The sequence below is a fragment of the Lactuca saligna genome, chromosome 9 (genome assembly GCF_052625555.1).
Source record: "Lactuca saligna cultivar CGN05327 chromosome 9, ASM5262555v1, whole genome shotgun sequence".
NCBI classification, from domain to species: Eukaryota; Viridiplantae; Streptophyta; class Magnoliopsida; order Asterales; family Asteraceae; genus Lactuca; species Lactuca saligna.
The window spans coordinates 196,467,902-196,493,913 of NC_136425.1; positions in this window are offsets into that span (position 1 = coordinate 196,467,902).

The window sequence follows — 26,012 nt, forward strand, 5'->3', positions numbered from 1 at the left end:
ATAAAACCAACCATCGGTTTAAAAAAAATGATTTGGTTATTATGCTTTAGTTATATCGACTAATTTAGTTTTGGTTCGATTTTTCGATTATTATGCTCACCCGTAACTTTTTTAATGAGTTGGCTAAAAAGAAACCATATTTTACAATATAGACAATCTACTTAGTTTTTGATGTATTTTTATTTGTTGAAATTACATTGTTTTCAGGAAAAAAAATAGTTATAAGTAGTTATTTATAAGTTGACTTTATAAATGTGTTAATGGGGGTGTATAATGGATGTCCATTTAGCAACACAATTTTCTTGTTTGAAATCTTTTATTAATTTGTCTTAATGAATAATTGAACGTTTTAGCTAATAATATAATGGTGTTTAAAGTTCTACAAGAATTATCCGTCCAAACCCCACAAATATATATGAAAATAATATAATGGTGTTTAAAGTTTTACAAGAATTATCCGTCCAAACCCCACAAATATATATGAAAATACATTGCTTAACCCATTTATAGGTTGATGTTATTGATTAAGTGCAATGTTAGGAAGCCTCTATTTTTTATTTGAAATCTTTTGGATAATTTGTCTTAATGAAAAGATCGAAATTGATTATGTACAATGTTAGCAAGCCTCTATTTTTTTATTTGATATCTTTTGGGTAATTTGTCTTAATGAAAAGATCGAACGTTTTAATGGATAATAATAATGTTGTTTATAGTTCTAGAATTATTTGTCCAAGCCCAAAGAAAACTATTTCGAGTAACCCAACACACCACCCATTACCAAGGGATGTCCTGTAATGATGAGCATTTGGATCGGCCATAGAACCGAACTGACCCCAAACTGGAATCGGCGCCGGACCGAACCAAAATTTCACTTTACGGGCTCCTCATGGTTCTACATTTACCCGGTTAATGGTACAAATTGGGTCAGGTTCGGACCTTTATTCATCCCAAATATTCTGTCAAGGTGTGCATTCCACCTAGTAAAACACCCCACGTGTAATTGGTACACTCAAACTTTGTTTTGTTATTCGTTCCAAATTATAAAGCATTAAGATACATTTAAACCCACCATTATCAAGTGATGGGTATATAATTATTAAATCTGGTTAAGTAATAAGGACCTAGTCCTCCCATTATTCATGGTAAGATGGTGAATGTAATCGGGTTGATAGGTTGTCATGTTATCTTGGTCAAGAATTCTCTCATATCCTAGGTTGGCCTTTCATTTTAAGTATGATCATCCATGCCAATAAAATTTCGAAAACCCAAATTAACCTACCATTTTCAGAAATCTTGGGGAGGAAGGCTATGGTTTCAAAACCCTAGCCCTAAATTTTGATTACAAAGGGAGGAGGCTAGGGTTTTGAAAAACCCTAACCCTAGTCGAATTTATAGCCTTTTAGGGTTTAATTTCTATAAACCCTAATTGATCTAATTCAACAATTATAGACATCCAATTGAAAACAACCCCAACGCTCTAATTCCATTGATAAGATTTAGGTAAAAACAAATAAAGTTAAAACCCTTAAGTCTGCATGCACCCTAAATAGGATCTATGTTTTCTCTATCGAACCTATAACTAAGAACAATAAATAAGACACCCTAAGAACCTTAGGTAATTTTTGAAAAACACAAATTAATATTTAGGATTGCATACCTTAACTGTTATTATTGTAGATAACAATGATTCTTTCTTGTAAATCTCTTGGAAGCAAGAACCACAAGTGTCGTGCCTCCATTAGAATCACACCAAAGCTAGAAAGAGGATGACTTAAGAGAAAGAGAGGGGAGGCTTGAAGTTTTGGCTATCCCTTATGGAATTGGATTGGCTGAAAATCTAAGGCATAAGAGTCCTTTTATAGTGGGAATAGGAAACCCTAGATAACCCTAGTTTGAATATTTAAATAGTAATTCAAATTTGGTTGTTATCTAATTCTTTATTATCCACATGGGAAATTCTAGAAACCCTAGAATATCCATTCCAAAACCATCCGACACCAATGTTGAAGGTTCTTTTAATTCCGAAATTAATTCCATTTAATTTCTGATTAATTATCAATTAAATAATAGCTTTTCTAATTAATATATTGTTTTCATAATATATTAATAAACTTCTTATTTCAATTTATTAATCAAATAATAAATTTACCTTTCTCTCTAAATGTCATCATGTCCAATTGCTAGGTTTGAGGGCAACCCAAAAGGATTGTGCTACTATCAATTCAAGTATATACTAATTATAGTTATGGGTTTCGACACCTAATCCAACAGGTCCTGAATTTAGGAGGACAAATCCCGCATTTCATGTGGTGTCAATCGGTACAGCGCCATAGCAATCAGAGCCGCACCTGGAACCAAATCGATCCTGAACTCAACCTGCATCTCAGGAGCCACACCGGGTAACTCCTCCGAGAACTCATCAACAAACTCTCTAACAATATCTATATCTAAAACTGAAATCTCCTTCCCAACTTGAGTACCGACTACATATGCATGATAAATCCATACAACCATGTTGAATATACTGTCGTGCCCTGGCAACAGAAAAAAAAAGCTGACCCTATCCCGGTACCTTCTTCATAAATAACAAACTCTATCCTAATTAGGGTTCAAACTACCACCCATTGACCCTCGCAGTCAATCATAGCACCAAACCTGCTCAACTAATCAATCCCTACTATCACACATACATCCCACCACGAGAATAGGAATCAAATCAATCGGATAAGGCACCACAAAAATCTTGAGGACATAACCCTGATAAACCCTCGATGCAGAAACCACGTATTCATTGGTGATAGAAACCCGCAACAGACTCTCTAACTCTCCATGAGTCGTATCAAAACTGCTACTAAAAGTCTGAGATACAAAGGACCGAATTGTATCCAAGTCGAAAAGCACCAACCCAGGCAAGGAATGCAATAAGAATGTAGCACCTGGTTCCTGGTACGTGAGTTTTGCCTTAAGTATTTGTGTTTTTGGCCGTGGACTCGGCGAGTTTGAGGCTCGACTCGCCGAGTAGAGACGAGACTTTGGGGCGCAGATAAGCTGGCGACTCGACGAGTCCATATTAGGGACTCGGTGAGTCTGCGCTGTTTGATGAAACCCTAATTTCCAAGGGTTTGCACCCTATTTAAACACCCATTTGCGCCCCAACTCCACCCCATTCACCCCCAGAAGCTCTCCATACGTCCTAGCTCTTGTTCTTGTGAGTTTGAGGCATTTTAGGGTGTGTTCTTGAAGATTTTGAGAAGGAAGTGGAGTAGATCAAGAGGAAGGGAAGGAAGCCAAGCATCTTAGTGTCCTCTTAGTGATTTCCTTAAGGTAAAACTCGTTTTCCCCTGTCTATATGCTTATAACTCCATTAAAGTCTTCCTTGAGCCCTTCCCCAAGCTTGTATGTGCATCATATCTCGTAATAAGTTGATTGGCCTCTAGATCTAGGCTTGGTTGAGCTCCAGGAGCTCAGATCTACTACCTTTATGGACCCATATTGCATGAAGACCTTAGATCTACTCTTTTGGTGCATTTTGAACCCTAAAACCCTCATGGAAGAATATCTACACGTAAAGTTGGAAACTTTATGTGTTATTCATGCTCTAGGAACCCAGATCTATGAATGGAATAGACTAGATTCGAGCAAAATCACGTATATGGCTCTTGCATGGAGCGGACTCGACGAGTCTAGTCGCGAGTCTCCGAGATTGTCCCCTTTTTTCTGTGTCGAGTTGCGTAGTGAGTCCAGGGTGGACTTGGTGAGTTGGAAGCCAAAACTCACCCATAATGGAACTCGTCGAGTCGATGCCCAGACTCAGCGAGTTCAAGGCAATCTCCTTAGATTAAGATCAGACTCGGTGAGTTGTTCATACAACTCGGCGAGTCACAGTATAACTTGTTCATCGGATGAAGATGAACTCGGCGAGTAGGATGAAGGACTTGAACATCAGTTTGGAAGGAGAACTCGTCGAGTCAACGCCTAACTCGACAAGTAGGAACATAATCCAGGTCAGTCGTTTGGACATGGACTCGGCGAGTTGGCGAGCCAACTCGGCGAGTCGGGTCAGCTGGATGTTGACTCTGACTTTGACTTAGGGCATGATCAGGGGTAAAATGGTCATTTTACCCAAAGGACAGTTAGCAGTTTTTGACTAAGTGTTTGGTGGGAATTATAGCCGGAGGATTTCCGAAACAGCAGCAGTAGCAGACAGACTGTTCCCACACAGATCAGCAGCTACTCCGAGGTGAGTTACCTTCCAGTAGCAGTGGGTCTAAGGCCACAATGCCGGCCCACCAGTAGGAGTTGTATGTTAGATGATTGTCTTTGTGATATCATCTAGGTTTGCTACTACCTGATATGTTATATGTTGGCATGATATGTTGTATGTGATAGTAGTAGAGTTCGGTTGTTAGGACCGAAGGGTAGTCAGACACCCCAGATATGTCTGATATTACGGTTGTGCTATGATATATGTGATGGTAGTAGTAGGGGGTGAAATAGTCCCCGAGGTTCGGTTGTTAGGACCGAAGGGTAGTCAGCACCCCAGAATAGCTTGACATGTAGGTCAACACCCCAGAATGGCTTGACACGAGTAGGACGACACCCCAGAATGGTCGCACGGGTAGTCAGCACCCCAGAATGGCCGTACTGGGTAGTCAGGCACCCCAGAATAGCCTAGCAGTATGTATGATATGTATTGTATGGTATGTGGTATGATGGGGGAACTCACTAAGCTTTGTGCTTACAGTTTACAGTTTTGGTTTCAGGTACCTCTTCATCGAAGGGGAAGGAGCTGGCACGGTAGCGGCACATCATGCACACACACTGGTTTCCGCATCTATTAGATTTCTTTGGGATTTATACTATGATGTTTCGATTGGTTGTACGACTTGACTTTTGATCATGGTTTATGTTGTGATGTAGTTTGATCAAACAATGTTTTTATTTATTAACGTTTTCTAAAGTAATGTTTTGAAAACGAAATTTTTGGACGTGAAAATTGGGTCGTTACTGATGGGTTTTGGTCATAAGACATCCTATGTGCTCATACAAACCCTAATGCTTGGATCTAGGTTTCTCTATTGTACATGCTTTGAATCCAAGACTATAAACCCTAATTCTAGCGTACATGTAATCATATTAATATGTAATTAGGTTTAAGATCATACCTTGATTGTTATGTAGCAATAACAATCCCAAATCTCCTTGTATTGACTTTGGAAGGCTTAGAGTCACAAGTGTCACTCCTCTAATGGCTCACAAACACCATAAGCAAGAGGATGAAGAGGAGAGAGGTTGGAGGCTGCCAAAAAACATGTGTAAACCCTTACAAGAAAATTAGCCACATTTTTTAGCCTTAAGGGGTCTTTATATAGTTGGGCTATTAGGGTTATCTAACAAGGAAACCCTAATTTGGATGCTTAAGCCCTAAGTAACCCATATACTCCTTTAATTAAGCCCATGGACGATTTCCTTATGGGTTTCCCATTAGAATTCGTCCATCCCTTAATATAAGGCAATCCATGGCCCAAATTGCAATTATCTTATAATTACAATTGCAGTCCCTTAAGTTTAATTAATCTCTTTTAGTCACAAAACTAATTACCAATTAATTATTGACTAATATTAATTAAACAATATGATTTCTCCTTTAATATATTATTCTCATAATACATTAATAAATCATATTTAATCCTTACTCTCCATAATTCATCCTATCAAGTTGCTTTGGTGAAGGAAACCCAAAAGGACCATGCACCATCGGGTCAAGTACATACCAAAATAGTTATGGACTTAGACACTAATCCAACAGTTACAAGTTGGTATCAGAGCCCTGGTTTGAGGGATTCGGACACACCTTCGAGGGTGTTTGAACTCAAATCGAGGGATTAAAAGATTTTGGAAGGAGAACATGTTTTCTAAAAGGTTAAGTAAAGGGTTTTAAGAAAGAACAATGTGTGTGATGTGCGCGACTGGCCAAGCTCAAGTAAGTATTCCCCAATGTACCCATACACGTTTATTTATGTTTATCAGTTTCTGTAGAACAGCATGATAGAAAAGAAATAAGGATCTAGGAGTGATGCCTTATGTGCCTGCTTTATGTGCTTCAGTATATGAAAGAGTTGCATGCTAGAGTTGAGTAGACAGCAGTAGGGTAGCCTGTTTAGGTTATTCCTGATCGTACGAGTTTAGCATTGTATGCTGTTCAGTTCTCTCTTCGAGGATAGAGTTTCTTGAGATTGTTTTTCTTACGTCCAAATGTTGTTTGCTTTGTGCTATGTGGGCCTTGAAGTGATGGGAGTTAACTGTTAGGTGAATACGTTAAAGTCACATGTGATCAGGGTTGAATAATCTCAGAGTGTTGGATTTGACTCTATTGCGTAGCTCTTGTTTGAGTCTTAACTGTTGTAGAGATGAGTCCCTTACTCGAAGGATTATCCGAGCCTCAACACATGTGATTGTATTCAGGTAATAGTTAATTGGCATCACCAAGAGGCCTTCAGCAGTTGAAGACTGGGATGGGTGGAGTCAGAGGTTTCCTAGGGTAAGCCTAGGATAAAGAGTAGCAGTGATCAGCGGTAGGGGAAAGGACCTGGTTGAGTCGAGGCGGTCCTTGGGGAAGGTACGGATAGATGTGGAAGGTAGTATGTGTAACACCCAAAGTTTTGAAGGCCAAGAAAGGAAAGAAAAGCCGTAATTTTAAAGGTAGACTCGGCGAGTACAAGGAGGGACTTGGCGAGTCCAAGCGGGATCCGGGTCGAGGGGTAAGCGACCGACTCGGCGAGTCTAGTCTGAACAAGGAAAAAACTAATCCCGGGAGTTGTACCCTATTTAAAGGGTGTTATATCCCTCCCTCAGCCCCCATGTCACCCTAAAGAACTAGTACACCCTTGATTTCGTGTGAGCTTCCATCATTTAAGAGATATAGCTTGGAGGAAGGAACTTTGGGAAAGGAACTTGAAGATCAAGAAGGTTGCTTCAAAAGGAGGAGGTGTAGATCCGAGATCTACTTCAGTGGTGTTCATCTTGGAGGTAACAAGCTGCTATTTTCCCTTCTTTGCACCTAGATCTATGTGTGTATTTGGGCATTCATGGCACAAGAGTAACCTTTCGAGCTAGGGGTTCAGATCTAAGGTTGTTACCTCAGATCCATGCTTATTTTGATCTAAAACCCTGTAAAGTATCAGCCCTTGAGTTGATTTTGAAGCCCCTTAGCCTTAAACCCTAGTTTATGGCACATTTTGCCTAGATATCCTTCTCTACACGTAAAGTTTGCAACTTTACATGAGGAATAGGCTTGGGAAGGGTAGATCTACAGTTTGGAGTCCATGCATGACTCAAAAGTCCTCTGCATGTAAGGAGAACTGAAGGGACTCGGCGAGTAGTATGAAGTTGTGGAGAAACTCGACGAGTGGGATGAACAACTCGTCGAGTCGTATGAAGATTGCCTTGTACTCGGTGAGTCCGTTCTTGGACTCGGCGAGTCAGGTCGCGAAACCCCAAACCCTTCAAGTTGAGACTCGAATCAGTGAGTCGGGTGGAGACTCATTGAGTTTGATAGGTCAGGACTCAGAAATCGGCAGACTCGGCGAGTCATGGACTGACTCGGCGAGTCGAGTCGCGAATGAAAGAAATCTGATCATTTTGAACTCGGCGAGTCAGTAGGGTGACTCGGCGAGTATGGTTGACCTGGAAGGTTGACCTTGACCAGGGTTGACTTGGTTGTCTTTCGGGGGTCAGTTAGACTCAGTGTTGCATTGTTATTGGTAGTTCGGGGAGCAAGGGGAGCAGGAGTTCAGTGAGTTGCCGGGCAGCAGCTAGTGAGATCATCAACAAGTTCAGCCAGTGCAGGTGAGTTTCCTTTTGTGTGAATGGGTCTAAGGCCACAATGCCGGCCCATGTAATTATGAGTAGAAGACCCGGGGGTTAGCCCTAGGCACAATATGCTAGTATGGTATTCAGGACGAGGTCCAGTAATAGCGGGCGGGTGCCCAAGGATTCGTTTATATGCTAGATTATACTTGTTGTCTGTGTGATACATGTATGTGCCTGGTAGGGAGGTGAGTGTGGGCGAGGTCCCGTATCTCACCAATAGCAGAGTGTAGATGGGGTTCCATATCTCATTAGTAGCAGAACAGTGGCGAGGCCCAAACTAGAATAGGAGTGAGAGAGGGCTAGGCCCGTACCTCACTACCATTAGGAGCGTGGACGGGGTTCCATGACTCATCAGTAGCAGGACATGGACGAGGCCCAGGATAGGCGAGACCTTAGGACAGAACCAGTTGCATGTGTTTAGTTATGTGTTGTGAAATGTTTATGTGTTATTATTTGTTGGTGGGTGAGGCCCTGTGACAAGAGAGGCCTAAGTAAAATAGATCTGTATCCGAGCGGGGCTCGAAGCCAGGCAGGGCCTGGAGCGGCGGGGTCGTTGTAGCGGGCGAGGCCCGAGGTAGGGGGCGAGGCCCAAGATAGCGGGCGTGGCCCATTATGTGCAATTTGTGGTTATGCATGGTATGTGGTAGGGTGGGGAACTCACTAAGCTTCGTGCTTACGTTTTTCAGTTTTGGTTTCAGGTACTTCCGGTAGCGGAGGGAAGAGCTCGGGGTGATCGCATGGCACACACCATAGATTAGACAGCCTGAGAATGTTTACTCTGATAATGAACATGTGTTTTGAAAAATTATACTCATATTATGTTTTGGAATGATGACTTTACTTTAAGTAATGATTTATTAAAAGAAATTTTTGGTCTTAAATTCTGGGTCGTTACAAGTTGGTATCAGAGCCTTGGTTTGAGGGATTCGGACATGCTCTCGGGTGTGTCTGAACTCAAACTGAGGAATTGGTAAAGAAGTTTTGAAAATGGAAAGACAGTTTTGTAAAAAAAAAAAGAGTTTTGAGAAAGAAAATGGTTTTAGAAGAGTAAAAAGAATTCAGAAAGAAAAGAACTTTGAAAAGAGAAAAGAGGTGTGGTGCATGTAATCTGCTGAGCTCAAGTAAGTACCCAAAAATACCCATACAAGTCTATGTTTTGATTACCAGTTAATAGAACAGCATGCTAGATTAGGACTAAGTATCTAGGGATGATGCCTTATGTGCCTATTATATGTGCTTTTGATATGCATGATAGTGCTGAATAGATAGTAGTAGGATAGCCTGTTTAGGTTATGCCTGAGTTTATGAGTTGTGTTGCATGCTAGTTCGGATTCTTGCTATGTGGATATGGTTGCTTGAGTATGTTATGGTTAGATTTTCCCTTTGTCTGAATGCTGCTTGCTTTGTGCATGGTGGGATTCTGAGTGATGGGAGTTAGCCATTAGGTGGATACGGTACGTCACATGTGATCAGGGTTGAATAATCTTGGAGTGTTGGATTTGGTTCTATTGCGCAGCTCTTGTTTGAGTCCAACCGTTGTAGGAACGAGTCCTCTACTTGAAGGATTATCTGTGCCTTGTCACATGTGATGGTATCCAGGTGATGGCTAATTGGCATCACAAGGGGACCTTCAGCAGCTGAGGGCTGGTTTGAGTTGAGTCAGAGGTTTCCCTAGGGCAAGCCTAGGATGAGGTAGTGCTGGGAGTAGTAGAAGTAGAAAAGGGACCTGGTGGAGTCAAAGCAGTTCTTGAGGAAAGTACAGATAGATTTGGAAGGTAGTATGGGCCCGTACTACTGAAAGCAGAGGATCCGTACTCGATTCGGGAAAGGTCGAGAGAAGACCGGGAACCTGGTAGTGAGTATGTTTGGTCTCGCAGCAGTGAGGAGTATTCTGATAATGGTTATGTTATATGTTTCAGTATGGTGACATTACAAGAGGGACCAGCGGGCGGATCAGGCACCGGAGAGGGATTAGGCTCGGGTTTAGGGGCCGAACAGCTCGAGGAGCGGATGAGAGAGCTGATATCAGCCGAGGTTACGCGCAGTATTCTAGCTCAGACTCCTGTGATCTTTAGCACGGTTAAGGAGGGTATATTGGAGATTTTGGATGAGAGGATGGGACCCTTCCGTACTGAGATGATGGCTTTGTTGGGAGCACGTACCTTGACATTTCGGGAGTTCAGGGCTTGCGGGGCACCAGATTATCATGGTGCTAGGGACCCCATCGCTAGCAGCAGATGGTTGGCTGATGTTGCCAACGCATTCCGTACAAGCCGGTGTCCTGAGGAAGACAAGGTCAGACTCGCTTCCTGTCTTCTGAAAGACAGAGCGAGGGATTGGTGGGAAGAGATTGGTCATGCTTTGGGTGATCATGCCACGTTGGACGCGATGACTTGGAGTGATTTCTCAGCTAGGTTCACGGCAAAGTTTTCGCCGATTATTGAGGTGCAGCAGTTGGCCCGGGATTTTCAGGATTTGACGCAGACTACTGAGACTGTGGCGGAGATCACCGCCATGTTTAGAGAGAGAGCCCTTCTTGTTCCGCAGTATGTCGCGGATGAGGAGATGAAGAAGGCACGATATCATGAGATGTTGAGGGATGACATCAGGGAGTTCGTGAGCAGGTCCGGTTGTAAGACGTTGGAAGATATGATTTCTCGGGCCAGGGAGAGGGAAATTGATTTGGAGCAGATCTGGAAGAGGAAGCCAGATGAGGTTTAGGTAGCCGCGAGTTTGGGAAAAAGGCCCAAGGGATCGGATTCAAGATCGAGGGACCATCAGGACCGCAGTCGATGCGGAAAGTGTGGTAGGACGCACGGGAGCACATGCATGAGTGGTAGTGGTGGTGAGTCTGGCTGCTTCAGGTGCGGTCGGACTGGTCATTTTAGCAGATATTGTACTGTTACCATCACTCAGGGATCAAACTTGATATGTTTTCACTGCAATCAGCGGGGCCACAAGAAGGCCCAGTGCCCCAGTTTGTTTTCAGCAAGATGGGTGATGTCACCTGCCCCTGCAACCTTGAGGATAGCAGACGGTTGTAAGGGCCGTGCAGAGGCGCCTGCGGTAGGAGGCAGAGCTTTTCAGATGGCTACCTTGGAGACGCGAGCAGCGCTGGAAGTTGCAGGTATGCGATTTCCGTTTTCAGTTCTTCTATTTATGCATGATGTTATATTGTTATGGTTCTGCATCATTATCTGTATGAGCATTTCTTTGAGCGGTTTGATTGTGATCAAGTTATATGCCATTTGCATACCTTGGATATTTGGTTAGTAGTTAAGGGATGGGTTGTATCGAAGAAGGTTACTTAGGGTGCAGTATCTGTAACATGCCTTGGAGGGACTCGGTATATCTCGCTAGTTCGGAGCCGTATAAGTTTTAGAATGGATAGGTTAGATCCTTAGCTATGGTAAGCTTGGGATTCCTCAGCGGATTGATTATGGTAGCAAGGATTGGGATTTATCTTCATTGAGCATCGAGGGATAAGCAGGATCGAAGTGGGGGAGAATCCTCCGAGTGTATAAGGGTAAGAGAACGCAAATCCAGATCGAGTATGTGATTTCTGAGAAGGAAAAGAGATAGTTCAACGTTTGACGGATTGAGTAGTTCAGGGTTGGGAGTTTGAGAAACTCCCCATCAGTCCGTCCGTGTAAAGGGTAATGGTGAGTATGTGGTTCAGATTCAGGTTGAAGGGTCGCCTGTAGGACTCGTGTGAGTCGGAATGGAGATCTTGAGGTCAAATAGTAGGAGATGTTTTCGTGTTACAGTCAGTGGTAGAAGCAACATGTAGAACATGGAAGAGTGGCGGGAGAGCCTCGACTTTCTTCAGCAGCAGTCAGTGTTGGAAAGTGATGTAAGACTATGGGGCGGCCGTAGCATTCACTAGCAGTCAGTGGTGGGAAGTGTTGTCAGACTACGGGGCAGCCGTAGCATTCCGTAGTAGCTTCGTTGGCGGAGTCGGGGCGAGGCCCTTGTCTCCTAGCATTCAGATAGGGATCGGGAATGGGGAATGGATGAGAATGGTAAGGAGTTGCCTATATAGCCCTTGAGAGATGAGACCTTGGGAGAGGCCACTCTAGGATATGGTTGGGTGAGACCCGTGGGCGAGGCCCGTGTGAGAGTTGTTAGACAAGTGGGACTAAAAGGATAGGGATGGGTGAGACCCGTGGGCGAGGCCTGTAAATTTTAGCAGCATAGGTGGGACCTGGTAAGGATCTTAGTGTCTAGATAAGGGGATCGGGGATCCCAGGAAATTGTAGTGCCAGCGTGGTAGATTAGATTGAATAGTATAGGTGGTTGAAGTTTCTTCGAATGTTGCTGGGAGCGACTAGTGGTTGTGTTGAGTCATCGATCGGTGGGAGCCGGTAATGCAGATATTGATAGGTTGGTAGGGACCAGGGTGGTCTCAGTTCATCTGGAAGCCAAATAAGGAATAGCAGGATTTCCAGTCAGTAGCAGTGCGAGTATGCAGCGTATGGTGGAATTCAGTTAGTTGATCGTGGAGTGCTCGACGCCAAATGGTAGTAGAAGACTGCCCAGTGGATACTGGCGACGATGACCCGTATTGGGAGTAGCAGGAGTAATAGATTGGGTGAGGAAAGGGTCTTCGCAGTGGCAGAGGGGATAGATGGTTATGGAGCATTGCCTTAGGGAGGCAAGGAAAGCGCGCAAGGAAAGAAGGGGTGAACCCCTACGGGGTCAGTGCAGTATTTGGAGATTGCCAGAAAGATTGTCGGTTGAGTAAGTTGTGTTCCAGGATGTTCAGGCTCAGGATGGACCCAAGATTATTATCTGTAAGGATTGACGTTAGTCTGAATGACTAAGCGGAAGGCCAGCAAAGCTAGGCAACTGGTGTTAGAATGGATGGTGGGGTATTGGAGGCAGATCGCAGGTAGTAGAGTATAGTAAACTTCGAGGAAGAAGTTTAGTTTAAGTGGGGGAGAGTCGTAACACCCAAAGTTTTGAAGGCCAAGAAAGAAAAGAAAAGCCCTAATTTTAAGGGTAGACTTGGCGAGTCCGAGCGGGATCCGGGTCGAGGGGTAAGCGACCGACTCGGTGAGTCGGCCAAGGTGACTCGGCGAGTCTGGTCTGAACGAGGAAAACCCTAATCCCGGGAGTTGTACCCTATTTAAAAGGTGTTATGTCCCTCCCTCAGCCCCCATGTCACCCTAGAGAACCATTACACCCTTGATTTCGTCTGAGCTTCCATCATTTGAGAGATATAGCTTGGAGGAAGGAACTTTGGGAAAGGAACTTGAAGATCAAGAAGGTTACTTCAAAGGAGGAGGTGTAGATCCGAGATCTACTTCAGTGGTGTTCATCTTGGAGGTAACAAGCTGCTATTTTCCCTTCTTTGCACCTAGATCTATGTGTGTATTTGGGCATTCCTGGCACAAGAGTAACCTTTCGAGCTAGGGGTTCAGATCTGAGGTTGTTACCTCAGATCCATGCTTATTTTGATCTAAAACCCTGTAAAGTATCAGCCCTTGAGTTGATTTTGAAGCCCCTTGGCCTTAAACCCTATTTTATGGCACATTTTGCCTAGATCTCCTTCTCTATACGTAAAGTTTGCAACTTTACGTGAGGAATAGGCTTGGGAAGGGTAGATCTACAGTTTGGAGTCCATGCATGACTCAAAAGTCCTCTGCATGTAAGGAGAACTGAAGGGACTCGGCGAGTAGTATGAAGTTGTGGAGAAACTCGACGAGTGGGATGAACAACTCGTCGAGTCGTATGAAGATTGCCTTGTACTCGGTGAGTCTGTTCTTGGACTCGGCGAGTCAGGTCGCGAAACCCCAAACCCTTCGAGTTGAGACTCGAATCAGTGAGTCGGGTGGAGACTCAGTGAGTTGGACAGGTCAGGACTCAGAAATCGGCAGACTCGGCGAGTCATGGACTGACTCGGCGAGTCGAGTCGCGAATGGAAGAAATCTGATCATTTTGAACTCGGCGAGTCAGTAGGGTGACTCGACGAGTAGGGTTGACCTGGAAGGTTGACCTTGACCAGGACTTTAACCTTGACCAGGGTTGACTTGGTTGTCTTTCGGGGGTCAGTTAGACTCAGTGTTGCATTGTTATTGGTAGTTCGGGGAGCAAGGGAAGCAGGAGTTCAGTGAGTTGCCGGGCAGCAGCTAGTGAGATCATCAGCAAGTTCAGCCAGTGCAGGTGAGTTTCCCTTTGTGTGAATGGGTCTAAGGCCACAATGCCGGCCCATGTAGTTATGAGTAGAAGACCCGGGGGTTAGCCCTAGGCACAATATGCTAGTATGGTATTCAGGACGAGGTCCAGTAATAGCGGGCGGGTGCCCAAGGATTCGTTTATATGCTAGATTATACTTGTTGTCTGTGTGATACATGTATGTGCCTGGTAGGGAGGTGAGTGTGGGCGAGGTCCCGTATCTCACCAATAGCAGAGTGTGGATGGGGTTCCATATCTCATTAGTAGCAGAACAGGGGCGAGGCCCAAACTAGAACAGGAGTGAGAGTGGGCTAGGCCCGTACCTCACTACCATTAAGAGCGTGGACGGGGTTCCATGAATCATCAGTAGCAGGACATGGGCGAGGCCCAGGATAGGCAAGGCCTTAGGACAGAACCAGTTGCATGTGTTTAGTTATATGTTGTGAAATGTTTATGTGTTATTATTTGTTGGTGGGCGAGGCCCTGTGACAGGCGAGGCCTAAGTAAAACAGATCTGTATCCGAGCGGGGCTCGAACCCAGGCGGGGCCGTTGTAGCGGGCGAGGCCCGAGGTAGGGGTGAGGCCCAAGATAGTGGGCATGGCCCAGTATGTGCAATATGTGGTTATGCATGGTATGTGGTAGGGTGGGGAACTCACTAAAGTTCGTGCTTACGGTTTTCAGTTTTGGTTTCAGGTACTTCCGGTAGCGGAGGGAAGAGCTCGGGGTGATCGCATGGCACACACCATAGATTAGACAGCCTGGGAATGTTTACTCTGATAATGAACATGTGTTTTGAAAACTTATACTCATATTATGTTTTGGAATGATGACTTTACTTTAAGTAATGATTTATTAAAAGAAATTTTTGGTCTTAAATTTTGGGTCGTTACAGTATGGGCCCGTACTACTGAAAGCAGAGGATCCGTACCCGAACCGAGGAAGGCTAAGATAAGACTAGGGAACTTGTAGTGGGTGGGATCCCTCCAGGGGTATCGTATCGCTAACAATTGTTATTTCTTTGTATTTCAGAATGGTGGTACTACGCCCGAGGCCAGCAGTTGGCAGTTCAGGAGAGGGATCAGGTTCGGGATCAGGTTCCGATCTAGTAGATGAGAGGCTGCGCGAGTTCATCGCGTCAGAGATCACCAGAGGTATCCTTGAGTCGACCCCCATTATCTTCGGGTCAATCAAGGAGGGAATATTGGAGATGATGGAGGTTCGCCTCCAGGCATTTAGGAGTGACATGGCATCTGGCCAGTCGGGATCTCGCACGCTGTCCTTTAAGGACTTCAGGGGCAGTGGTGCACCGGATTTCCACGGGGTGAAGGACCACATTGTTGCCAGGCGATGGATTGCAGACATCAAGTATGCACAGTTGACTAGCTTCTGCCCCGAGGGGTCGAAGGTGAGGTATGCAGCAGGGTGTTTACGAGACCGAGCTCGAGATTGGTGGGAGTCAGTGGGTGACTCTTTGGGAGCCTCAGCTATCGAGGCTATAACCTGGTCGGGATTTGTGACCAGGTTCAGGGCAGAGTTTGCACCGGCTATCGAGCTTCAGCAGCTGGCCAGGGAGTTTTTGGACATGAGACAGACGACTGAGACTGTGGCGGAGATCACCGCCAAGTTCCGGGAGAGGGCACTGTTGGTGCCCCAATATGCGGGTGATGAGGACATGAGGAGGACCCGTTATCATGACATGCTCCGGGCTGATATCCGGGAGCACGTTAGTTTTTCAGCTTGCCCCACCCTAGACTCCATGATTGCCAGGGAGAGGGATATAGATTTGGAGCATATCCGGAAACGGAAGTCAGAGGAGGGACAGACAGGAGGGGCTTCGGGGAAGAAGCCCAAGGGATCAGATGGTAGGCCGAAAGGCCAGTCAGGACCGAGCCGCTGCAGGAAATGCGGTAGGCCGCACGAGGGGGCGTGCAGGATGGGATCATCAGGCTGCTACAAGTGCGGCAAGACTGGGCACTATAGCAGGGATTGCATTGCTCCGGCAGCAGTTATTCAGTCATCGGAGTTGTTGTGTTTCCACTGTAACCAGAGAGGCCACAAGAAGGCCAATTGTCCCCAGTTGACAGCTTCAGCGCCGGTGAAGGCGCCAGCTCCAGCGACCCTGCGGATCACAGATGGCCGGCAGGGCAAGGCAGAGGCTCCAGTGGTGAGGAGCCGAGCATTTCAGCTGACCACCGAGGAGGCACGCGTAGCACCCGATGTGGTGATGGGTATGTTTCTTTCCCTCTCGTTTATTTATATGATGTTATGATATTGATATGTACTCGGTATATGTATATGTGTTAGGATCGATCCATGTGAACGGTATCCCAGTTCAGGTGTTGTTCGACTCGGGTGCATCCCGATCGTTTGTGTCCCTTGCGCTTAGCAAGAAGTTTCCTGAGTCTTCGGGTATGTTGGATTGCCCTTTGGAAGTAGAAATTGTTGATGATCGATCGGTGCGGGCATCGATGGTGTTTCGGGACTGCGTATTGTGTTTGTTCGAGGAGCGCTACTTGGTAGATTTGGTTCCCATTCTGTTGCGTGGGAACAAGGTGATCATAGGCATGGATTGGTTGAGCCCTAATGGGGCAATGATAGATTGCGCACAACAGCTAGTGCGAGTCCGGACCCCAGGTGGGGGAGAGTTAGTGATTCATGGCGAGAGGCCACAATGTGGACCCTCAGTCTGTTCAGCAGCGAGAGCTAGACGATACCTTCAGCAGGGATGCGCAGGTTATGTTGCGTACGTGATGGATACCCGGGAGGCGGGTAAGGCGTCAGTGATCGAGGTTCCAGTGGTGTGAGATTTCGTAGATGTTTTCCCATAGGAGCTTCCTGGGATACCTCCGGAGCGACAGGTGGAGTTTAGGATTGACCTTGTTCCTGGTGCGGCTCCGATAGCCAAGGCACCATATCGGCTGGCTCCTCCTGAGATGCAGGAGTTGTCTACGCAGCTGCAGAAGCTGCTAGACAAGGGATTCATTAGACCGAGCAGTTCACCCTGGGGAGCCCCGATTCTGTTTGTGAAGAAGAAGGACGGGTCGCACCGGATGTGTATAGATTATCGGGAGTTGAACAAGGTAACGGTGAAGAACCGTTACCCACTCCCGAGGACTGATGATCTCTTTGACCAGCTTCAGGGAGCATCTTGGTTGTCCAAGATTGATTTGCATTCGGGTTATCATCAGATGAGGGTCAGGGAGGAGGATACGCAGAAGACCGCGTTTCGGACGCGCTATGGCCACTATGAGTTCGTGGTGATGCCGTTTGGGCTCACCAATGCTCCTGCCACATTCATGGACCTCATGAACTGCGTATACAGACCGATGTTGGATCGGTCTGTGATAGTCTTTATTGATGACATCTTGGTTTATTCCAAGACGCAGGAAGAGCATGAGGAGCATCTGAGAGAGGTATTGGAGACCCTGAGGAGGGAGAGCTTGTATGCGAAGTTCTCCAAGTGTGAGTTTTGGTTGCGCGAGGTACAATTTCTCGGACACCTTGTCAACCAGAACGGGATTCTGGTCGATCCGGCCAAGGTCAAGGTCGTGATGAGATGGGAGGTTCCGAAGTCTCTATCTGAGATTCGGAGTTTCCTAGGATTGGCAGGCTATTATCGGAGGTTGATTCAGGATTTCTCCAAGATAGTTGTACCCCTGACACGGTTGACGAAGAAAGCCGTGGTCGTTCGGTGGGGACCCGAGCAGCAGGCAGCGTTTGAGACACTGAGACAGAGATTGTGCGAGGTGCCGATCCTAGCCCTGCTAGAGGGCGTAGAGGATTTTGTGGTTTATTGTGACGCGTCTATTTCAGGGTTGGGTGCGGTATTGATGCAGAGGGGTCATGTCATTGCCTACGCTTCGAGGCAGCTCAAGCCTCACGAGGCGAACTACCCGACGCATGATTTGGAGTTGGGGGCGGTGGTTTTCGCCCTCAAGATTTGGCGGCATTACCTCTACGGGGTCCGGTGTACCATTTACACGGACCACAAGAGTTTGAGGTACCTCATGGATCAGCCAAATCTGAAGATGAGGCAGCGTCGGTGGTTGAACCTGGTGAAGGATTATGATTGTGAGATCCTTTACCACCCGGGAAAGGCCAACGTGGTGGCCGATGCGATTAGCCGCAAGGCGGTGCCGATCATGGATATTTGCTTGAGGATGACTGTGGTGACTCCCCTGTTGGGCAATGCATTTCTTGGTAATATGTCCAAGACAAAAATGCCACAAGTATGCTTTGTCTATACCATTAGACGAATCAATATGAAAAACATTATTACCTAAATTATCAACACACTTCACAGTTTCATACACACCATCACAAGGTAAAGCTTATAAAAATACCATTTTTATAAGCAAAAATAGAACCATTCGAATCATGAAATGAATATATACACACACATATATATATATATATATATATATATATATATATATATATATATATATAACCTTGTCTTAATAAAGCATGAAAAGAAATAATGTTACGTGTCATCTCTGACGAGTAGAAACAGTTTATTAAATTTAAACGAACACCATTGCTAAGAACTAAACTATAAATTCCAATGTTGGTAACATGAGAACATTTGTCTATTCCCGATGATCAGGTTCATTCTTCTGTGCCCCACCTTCTCACTTTCTCATAGCCCCTGCAAATCAAAATAAATGTGAAATCCACATCCTGTATCAAGGACGCAATAACAAGAAGATGATGAGTTATTAGATGAAATAGTATATGTACTTGAAGAAGGTGCATTCACTTTACCATCCTTGATGTCTTGCAGATACTTTGGGTAGCTTCGTTTCCAATGCCCCTTATCGTTGTTGTAAAAGCAAGTGGCCTCTTTAGGATCAGAGGTGTAAGGAATGTCAGAACTAGGCTTGGCCTTTGGGCCACCACTAGATGACCCGACATGGGCCTTGACCTTCCAATTCTGCTTGGGATGACCTTTCCTCTTCTTCCCCTTTCCTTGAACAATGTCCAGAATAGGAGAACTAGTAGGATTAGGGTTTGAGTTTTACCCTTCATTAATTCCTCAGTAGTCTGTAGTAGGTTGTGAAATTGAGCCAAGGTGGTCTCACTATTTTTCAAATGATAAGTCAGGTTGAAGTGATCATAACAACTTGGTAAGGAGTTTAGGACTACATCGATAGCTAACTCCTCATCAAAATGCACATTTAGCCTAACAAGGCACTCCATTTATTGCTGAATTCTTTTCATGTGGCTACATACATATTCTCACTCTTTCATCTTGCACACCATGAGGGACTGACAACTTCATATTTTTCTTGACGAGCTCACTTATGGTAATTTCCCATAAGGTCCTCGTTCATCTCATAGGGCCAGTAGAGCACATAGAATCTCTACAACTCAGGGGTCATAGTGGTGACCATGATGCAATTAACTTTAGTCGCATCATCGTAGTGTTTCTTTTATGCGGCTAGATCTTTAGGAGTGGCCTTATCTTAGTTAATGTCATTCATTTCTTTCTCGAGGAGATACTCCTTGTTCTCGAAACGAAGGGCTATCTTTATATTCTACATCCAATCATTGTAATTGGAACCATCCAATATAATTTTGGAGCAGATATAGAGTAAGGAGAAGTTATGGTGGTTAAAGGAGGAGGAAGTAGAAGCATCAGCTGGACTAGCCATCTACAAAAGGAAGGTAGTTTTAGTTAGATAAGAACAATCCTTAATATAGTAACCTAAAATAAATTATTAAGGCTAGGACCCAACTACATAATTCACAACTTAGAAAAACGATGTTGTAATCTAATTGTAAATTTTATAAAGGTAGGTAAATGAAGATTTACCAATTTCAAAAGAAAAGAAATTAAGTGAAATTCCTATGTCTTTTGAGACTCATTGATATTATTCAATGGCATGTTTAATCTCAGATTATGCTCTTCTATTTGTGACTATGATACCTAGGATCATAAACATGATGTGAATAAGCATGCAAATGTTCTTGGTAAACTCATTGTCATTTATCATCCCAATTGATGTGTTGGTAAACCACACACACTCCATCAACAACGATAACTTATGAGATACCCATTACAACTCTTTATTAGTCGTTATTAGTGTGCTGGTTAACCACACACGCTCCACTAACGACTTATAAAGTGTAATGTGCAATTTCATCAGCTAGCATACTAATTCACATTTCTCCTAAAATAGCTAGATTTGGTATTTTAATGAAAATATTCTAGTACTTTTTAATAGCATTATACTTTTAATGAGAATTAATGTCCTATAAAATATGTCCGGCTAACGACCGTCCACCATACAAGAGAGTAGTGGGAAAGAATGGATACCTAATGGTGGTCATTTTATAGCCCGCTTCCTTAAACTCCCCTTATAGTATGGCTTCATGAATGAGTCGTACTAGCGATTTGACTAGCTTAGTCTTATACATATAGTAATTATTAAACTTTTAATTTTAGATCTAGTATAATGTGTATTTTAAAAAAACTTTTCAAAATACTAGGTTTATAATTTAAATTTCGAAAATTAATAATCAATTTAAATTTAAAAATAAAGCAAATGATTTAATATTTATCTATTAATTAACATTTAATTAAAATATTAAATCAAATAAGGAATAACTAATTAAATTAATCAAATAATTTAATCCTAAACCATACCCTCTAATTTTTGAAGATTAGCGTATAGGATTTATTACAATTTTTAATTATTTCTTTTTAGGAAAGTAAAATAATAATTACCAAATATCGAAAACCCAAATTAACCTACCATTTTTCAGAAATCTTGGGGAGGAAGGCTATGGTTTCAAAACCCTAGCCCTAAATTTTGATTACAAGGGGAGGAGGCTAGGGTTTTAAAAAACCCTAACCCTAGTCGAATTTATAGCATTTTAGGGCTTAATTTCTATAAACCCTAATTGATCTAATTCAACAATTATAGACATCCAATTGAAAACAACCCCAACGCTCTAATTCCATTGATAAGATTTAGGTAAAAACAAATAAAGTTAAAACCCTTAAGTCTGCATGCACCCTAAATAGGATCTATGTTTTCTCTATCGAACCTATAACTAAGAACAATAAATAAGACACCCTAAGAACCTTAGGTAATTTTTGAAAAACACAAATTAATATTTAGGATTGCATACCTTAACTGTTATTATTGTAGATAACAATGATTCTTTCTTGTAAATCTCTTGGAAGCAAGAACCACAAGTGTCGTGCCTCCATTAGAATCACACCAAAGCTAGAAAGAGGATGACTTAAGAGAAAGAGAGGGGAGGCTTGAAGTTTTGGCTATCCCTTACGGAATTGGATTGGCTGAAAATCTAAGGCATAAGAGTCCTTTTATAGTGGGAATAGGAAACCCTAGATAACCCTAGTTTGAATATTTAAATAGTAATTCAAATTTGGTTTTTATCTAATTCTTTATTATCCACATGGGAAATTCTAGAAACCCTAGAATATCCATTCCAAAACCATCTGACACCAATGTTGAAGGTTCTTTTAATTCCGAAATTAATTCCATTTAATTTCTGATTAATTATCAATTAAATAATAGCTTTTCTAATTAATATATTGTTTTCATAATATATTAATAAACTTCTTATTTCAATTTATTAATCAAATAATAAATTTACCTTTCTCTCTAAATGTCATCATGTCCAATTGCTAGGTTTGAGGGCAACCCAAAAGGATTGTGCTACTATCAATTCAAGTATATACTAATTATAGTTATGGGTTTCGACACCTAATCCAACAGGTCCTGAATTTAGGAGGACAACTCCCGCATTTCATGTGGTGTCAATCGGTACAGCGCCATAGCAATCAGAGCCGCACCTGGAACCAAATCGATCCTGAACTCAACCTGCATCTCAGGAGCCACACCGGGTAACTCCTTCGAGAACTCATCAACAAACTCTCTAACAATATCTATATCTAAAACTGAAATCTCCTTCCCAACTTGAGTACCGACTACATATGCATGATAAATCCATACAACCATGTTGAATATACTGTCGTGCCTTGGCAACAGAAAAAAAAAAGCTGACCCTATCCCGGTACCTTCTTCATAAATAACAAACTCTATCCTAATTAGGGTTCAAACTACCACCCAATGACCCTCGCAGTCAATCATAGCACCAAACCTGCTCAACTAATCAATCCCTACTATCACACATACATCCCACCACGAGAATAGGAATCAAATCAATCGGATAAGGCACCACAAAAATCTTGAGGACATAACCATGATAAACCCTCGATGCAGAAACCACGTATTCATGGTGATAGAAACCCGCAACAGACTCTCTAACTCTCCATGAGTCGTATCAAAACTGCTACTAAACGTCTGAGATACAAAGGACCGAATCGTATCCGAGTCGAAAAGCACCAACCCAGGCAAGAAATGCAATAAGAATGTAGCACCTGGTTCCTGGTACGTGAGTTTTGCCTTAAGTATTTGTGTTTTTGGCCGTGGACTCGGCGAGTTTGAGGCTCGACTCGCCGAGTAGAGACGAGACTTTGGGGCGCGGATAAGCTGGCGACTCGACGAGTCCATATTAGGGACTCGGTGAGTCTGCGCTGTTTGATGAAACCCTAATTTCCAAGGGTTTGCACCCTATTTAAACACCCATTTGCACCCCAACTCCACCCCATTCACCCCCAGAAGCTCTCCATACGTCCTAGCTCTTGTTCTTGTGAGTTTGAGGCATTTTAGGGTGTGTTCCTGAAGATTTTGAGAAGGAAGTGGAGTAGATCAAGAGGAAGGGAAGGAAGCCAAGCATCTTAGTGTGCTCTCAGTGATTTACTTAAGGTAAAACTCGTTTTCCCCCTGTCTATATGCTTATAACTCCATTAAAGTCTTCCTTGAGCCCTTCCCCAAGCTTGTATGTGCATCATATCTCGTAATAAGTTGATTGGCCTCTAGATCTAGGCTTGGTTGAGCTCCAGGAGCTCAGATCTACTACCTTTATGGACCCATATTGCATGAAGACCTTAGATCTACTCTTTTGGTGCATTTGGAACCCTAAAACCCTCATGGAAGAATATCTACACGTAAAGTTGGAAACTTTACGTGTTATTCATGCTCTAGGAACCCAGAACTATGAATGGAATGGACTAGATTCGAGCAAAATCGTGTATATGGCTCTTGCATGGAGCGGAATCGACGAGTCGCTCATCTGACTCGGTGAGTCTAGTCGCGAGTCTCCGAGATTGTCCCCTTTTTTCTGTGTCGAGTTGCGTAGTGAGTCCAGGGTGGACTCGGTGAGTTGGAAGCCAAAACTCACCCATAATGGAACTCGACGAGTCGATGCCCAGACTCGGCGAGTTCAAGGCAATCTCCTTAGATCAAGATATGACTCGGCGAGTTGTTCATACAACTCGGCGAGTCACAATATAACTTGCTCATCGGATGAAGATGAACTCGATGAGTTGTGCATACAACTAGGTGAGTAGGATGAAGGACTTGAACATCAGTTTGGAAGGAGAACTCATCGAGTTAACGCCTAACTCGACGAGTAGGAACAGAATCCAGGTCAGTCGTTTGGATATGGACTCGTGAGTTGAGTCAACTGGATGTTGACTCTGACTTTTACCCAAAGGACAGTTAGCAGTTTTTGACTAAGTGTTTGGTGGGAATTACAGCCGGAGGATTTCCGGAACAACAGCATTAGCAGACAGACTGTTCCCACACAGATCAGCAGCTACTCCGAGGTGAGTTACCTTCCAGTAGTGGTGGGTCTAAGGCCACAATGACGGTCCACCAGTAGGAGTTGTATGTTAGATGATTGTCTTTGTGATATCATTTAGGTTTGCTACTACCTGATATGTTATATGTTGGCATGATATGTTGTATGTGATAGTAGTAGAGTTCGGTTGTTAGGACCGAAGGGTAGTCAGACACCCCAGATATGTTTGATATTACGTTTGTGCTATGATATATGTGATGGTAGTAGTAGGGGTGAAATAGTCCCCGAGGTTCGGTTGTTAGGACCGAAGGGTAGTCAGCACCCCAGAATAGCTCGACATGGGTAGGTCAACACCCCAGAATAGCTTGACACGGGTAGGACGGCACCCCAGAATGCCCGCACGGGTAGTCGACACCCTAGAATGGCCGTACCGGGTACTCAGGCACCCCAGAATAGCCTGGCAGTATGTATGATATGTATTGTATAGTATGTGGTACGATGGGGGAACTCACTAAGCTTTGTGCTTACAGTTTTGGTTTCAGGTACCTCTTCATCGAAGGGGAAGGAGGTGGCACAGTAGCGGTACATCATGCACACACTGGTTTCCGCATCTATTAGATTTCTCTGGGATTTATACTCTGATGTTTCGATTGGTTGTACGACTTGACTTTTGATCATGGTTTATGTTGTGATGTAGTTTGGTCAAACAATGTTTTTATTTATTAACGGTTTCTAAAGTAATGGTTTAAAAACAAAATTTTTGGATGTGAAAATTGGGTCGTTACAAAGAAGGTACCTAGCATAATCACAAACATAAGTATACCATAAAATAACTGACATAATATAAAATAGAAACATACCAGTAACTACATCTGGTGTCGTTATGGCCTCCTCTATAGTGAGTTGTAATGCATGAACTTGAGCCCTAGGGGGCTCCGCCCAACCATGGTGTCCATCTGTAATCCTTGGAGTAGCATTAGTGGGCGCCTGAACAGGCCTAGAGGAAAGTAAGGGACACTAGGCCTTCACATGGTGCACCTTTTCACAATGATAACATAGCCTACTACACGGCGGAGGAGTTTGCTATCGACAGTCCTTTCCAAAGTGTCCCTTCAGGCCGTAATTTTGACATGCGGAAGAAGAAGAATAAGAAGACCAAAAAACACCATCATGAACCTTGTCACACTTCCCATAAGTGTGGCCCCTCTATTATCCAGATCTTAAATCTGCGGGCTTGAACCACTTCACCTTAGGCCAAGACTGACCGAGACCCTACCTCGACTCCCTCGAATGAAGCTCTATCTCAATCTACCACGTCCTCGCGGACTCCTGAACCTCAGCAAGGGAACCATAACATTGGGTACACAAAAACTGTCAGATATCCGTCTTGAGTACGATGAAGTATCAAATCATCCGAGCCTGCTTAAAAGAGCCCTCTAAGTAAACATCTTGGTAATCTTTGTCATTGTCTCAGTCCCTATCTCAGATCCAGAAACTCCTGAGCCAATTGCTCCCTCTCCACCAAGGGAGCATACATCATGCGAAACATCTCTGAGAATTGCTCCCAAGTAACAACAGTTGTCTGCTAGGAGTGTAAGAGCTAGTCACCAATCTCCACCAATCCTTCGCCCCTAGCCGGAGAAGGTTCAGGGCGCACTTGAACTTCTGGTCAGTAGGGAAAATGCATGTGAAGAAACAACCCTCCAAATAACATAGCGACCTCATCAATACAATTGGGTCCCAGACCCCGTCAAACTCTGGGGGCTTCATATTATCGAAGTCCCAAGCCTGGAATGCTATGTCCCCTTGAAACCCTATAGAAGAAATGGTTGTTGTAGCTGCAGCAAACGCAGCATCGGAATGAAAAATGTATCGATCATAAAAGAACTCAATCATGGAAGTCTTGATAGACCCAAACATCTTTGGCATAGACCTCCAAACGACAACAACAACCTCAATAGCAATGATCTCCCAAATTTGATCATCAATCAATCCTAGCCTATCCTGACCACTTGCTCCAGACCCGGAACCAGATTCTCCCATAAACACCATACTGAAAATAAACCATAATATTTCATAAATGCCACTATAAACATAGCTACAATCACATTACGAGACTAAACCCTTGGGGTTTTTGACTTCCTTGCTACGCATACGGGTCATATGCTTTCAGTAGTACGGGCCCATACTACCTTCCAAACCTACCCGTATTTGTCTCAAGGATCATCACAACTTCCCAACACAAATACAACAACTAGGATATGCATACATCCTATTCTCA